We start from the raw sequence: 2,500 nt of genomic DNA, 5'->3' as shown, positions 1-2,500 counted from the left end.
TGTGAGTTTTGTACTTTTAAGCATCTAGTCGGCTAGACCTTGCAGTTTTGAAAGGCAATTGAGAAATGGCTCACTTCCTGAACTTGGAGTACAAAAAAGCCTACAGCACCTGGTATTCCCAGGCGGTCTTCCATCCAGGTACTAACTAGGCCCGACACTGCTTAGCTTCTGAGATCAGACGAGATCAGGCACATTCAGTGTGGTGTGGCCGTAGGCTCTGGGCCTACTGAGTTTTGTACTTTTAAGCATCTAGTCGGCTAGACCTTGCAGTTTTAAAAGGCAATTGAGAAAGGGCTCACTTCCTGAACTTGGAGCACAAAAAAGCCTACAGCACCTGGTATTCCCAGGCGGTCTCCCATCCAGGTACTAACTAGGCCTGACACTGCTTAACTTCCGAGATCAGTCGAGATCGGGTGCATTCAGTGTGGTGTGGCCGTAGGCTCTAGGAATGCTAAGAATATTACTCTTATGCATTTGCATTTAGTAAGCTAAGCCATGCAGCCACTTGCAACATGATACCACGCTCATCGCTCGATCAGCGCTCGATCAGGCTCGATCAGGCGAGATATATAAGACTGGTGGGCCCATTCAGGACTCCTATGTCTGGTAGGATAACTTTAATTCATCCATCCTGTGTCTGTTGCAGGGAGGTGGAGAGAACAATCAACACAATAATGGTTTTCTTTCATGCCTCTTGAAGGACTCAATATTCTCTGTACTGCATTACATGTGAAAGTTGATTTATTACCCATGAACACACTACCTGTATGCTAATTCTATGTAAAAAGGTAGCTCCAGCCCTCATGATGTTGTCCAACATTTCCGCTATAAAACGGGATACAATTATTTTGGAAACATACCAAATTTGAAAAATAATTGAGAAGTTGCGCAATTACTAATCATGGAGCACAAAAAAAGCCTACAGCACCTGGTATTCCCAGGCAGTCTCCCATCCAGGTACTAACTAGGCCCGACCCTGCTTAGCTTCCGAGATCGGGCGCATTCAGTGTGGTGTGGCCGTAGGCTCTGGGCCTAGTGAGTTTTGTACTTTTAAGCATCTAGTCAGCTAGACCTTGCAGTTTTGAAAGGCAATTGAGAAATGGCTCACTTCCTGAACTTGGAGCACAAAAAAGCCTACAGCACCTGGTATTCCCAGGCGGTCTCCCATCCAGGTACTAACGAGGCCCGACACTGCTTAGCTTCCGAGATCAGACGAGATCGGGCGCATTCAGTGTGCTGTGGCCGTAGGCTCTGGTTCTTGTGAGTTTTGTACTTTTAAGCATCTAGTCGGCTAGACCTTGCAGTTTTGAAAGGCAATTGAGAAATGGCTCACTTCCTGAACTTGGAGTACAAAAAAGCCTACAGCACCTGGTATTCCCAGGCGGTCTTCCATCCAGGTACTAACTAGGCCCGACACTGCTTAGCTTCTGAGATCAGACGAGATCAGGCACATTCAGTGTGGTGTGGCCGTAGGCTCTGGGCCTAGTGAGTTTTGTACTTTTAAGCATCTAGTCGGCTAGACCTTGCAGTTTTAAAAGGCAATTGAGAAAGGGCTCACTTCCTGAACTTGGAGCACAAAAAAGCCTACAGCACCTGGTATTCCCAGGCGGTCTCCCATCCAGGTACTAACTAGGCCTGACACTGCTTAACTTCCGAGATCAGTCGAGATCGGGTGCATTCAGTGTGGTGTGGCCGTAGGCTCTAGGAATGCTAAGAATATTACTCTTATGCATTTGCATTTAGTAAGCTAAGCCATGCAGCCACTTGCAACATGATACCACGCTCATCGCTCGATCAGGCTCGATCAGGCGAGATATATAAGACTGGTGGGCCCATTCAGGACTCCTATGTCTGGTAGGATAACTTTAATTCATCCATCCTGTGTCTGTTGCAGGGAGGTGGAGAGAACAATCAACACAATAATGGTTTTCTTTCATGCCTCTTGAAGGACTCAATATTCTCTGTACTGCATTACATGTGAAAGTCGATTTATTACCCATGAACACACTACCTGTATGCTAATTCTATGTAAAAAGGTAGCTCCAGCCCTCATGATGTTGTCCAACATTTCCGCTATAAAACGGGATACAATTATTTTGGAAACATACCAAATTTGAAAAATAATTGAGAAGTTGCGCAATTACTAATCATGGAGCACAAAAAAGCCTACAGCACCTGGTATTCCCAGGCAGTCTCCCATCGAGGTACTAACTAGGCCTGACCCTGCTTAGCTTCCGAGATCGGGCGCATTCAGTGTGGTGTGGCCGTAGGCTCTGGGCCTAGTGAGTTTTGTACTTTTAAGCATCTAGTCGGCTAGACCTTGCAGTTTTGAAAGGCAATTGTGAAATGGCTCACTTCCTGAACTTGGAGCACAAAAAAGCCTACAGCACCTGGTATTCCCAGGTGGTCTCCCATCCAGGTACTAACTAGGCCCGACACTGCTTAGCTTCCGAGATCAGACGAGATCGGGCGCAATCAGTGTGGTGTGGCCGTAGGCTCT

The 2,500-nt window shown here is 46.7% G+C and overlaps 6 non-coding genes and 2 pseudogenes across 6 annotated transcripts; all 8 read right to left on the bottom strand.

The window, feature by feature from the left end:
• Window positions 1-97: 97 nt before the first annotated feature.
• LOC138539325 (5S ribosomal RNA) lies at window positions 98-216 on the bottom strand. The gene has a single exon (XR_011287394.1). It is a non-coding gene; the product is annotated as a 5S ribosomal RNA (ribosomal RNA).
• A 106-nt stretch (window positions 217-322) lies between these two features.
• On the bottom strand, window positions 323-441 carry LOC138538088 (5S ribosomal RNA). Its single transcript, XR_011286201.1, has one exon. It is a non-coding gene; the product is annotated as a 5S ribosomal RNA (ribosomal RNA).
• Window positions 442-916: 475 nt separating this feature from the next.
• On the bottom strand, window positions 917-1,025 carry LOC138543227 (5S ribosomal RNA; annotated as a pseudogene).
• Window positions 1,026-1,131: 106 nt separating this feature from the next.
• Window positions 1,132-1,250, bottom strand: LOC138541476 (5S ribosomal RNA). Its single transcript, XR_011289482.1, has one exon. It is a non-coding gene; the product is annotated as a 5S ribosomal RNA (ribosomal RNA).
• Window positions 1,251-1,356: 106 nt separating this feature from the next.
• LOC138539324 (5S ribosomal RNA) lies at window positions 1,357-1,475 on the bottom strand. The gene has a single exon (XR_011287393.1). It is a non-coding gene; the product is annotated as a 5S ribosomal RNA (ribosomal RNA).
• Window positions 1,476-1,581: 106 nt separating this feature from the next.
• Window positions 1,582-1,700, bottom strand: LOC138538087 (5S ribosomal RNA). Its single transcript, XR_011286200.1, has one exon. It is a non-coding gene; the product is annotated as a 5S ribosomal RNA (ribosomal RNA).
• Window positions 1,701-2,163: 463 nt separating this feature from the next.
• LOC138545677 (5S ribosomal RNA) lies at window positions 2,164-2,272 on the bottom strand (annotated as a pseudogene).
• A 106-nt stretch (window positions 2,273-2,378) lies between these two features.
• On the bottom strand, window positions 2,379-2,497 carry LOC138547363 (5S ribosomal RNA). Its single transcript, XR_011291205.1, has one exon. It is a non-coding gene; the product is annotated as a 5S ribosomal RNA (ribosomal RNA).
• Between the last annotated feature and the right edge of the window lie 3 nt (window positions 2,498-2,500).

This window comes from Ambystoma mexicanum, unplaced genomic scaffold (assembly GCF_040938575.1).
Source record: "Ambystoma mexicanum isolate Mex_15411 unplaced genomic scaffold, UKY_AmexF1_1 Mex_scaf10, whole genome shotgun sequence".
Classification (NCBI taxonomy): domain Eukaryota; kingdom Metazoa; phylum Chordata; class Amphibia; order Caudata; family Ambystomatidae; genus Ambystoma; species Ambystoma mexicanum.
This window is presented reverse-complemented; position numbering and strand designations above follow the sequence as displayed.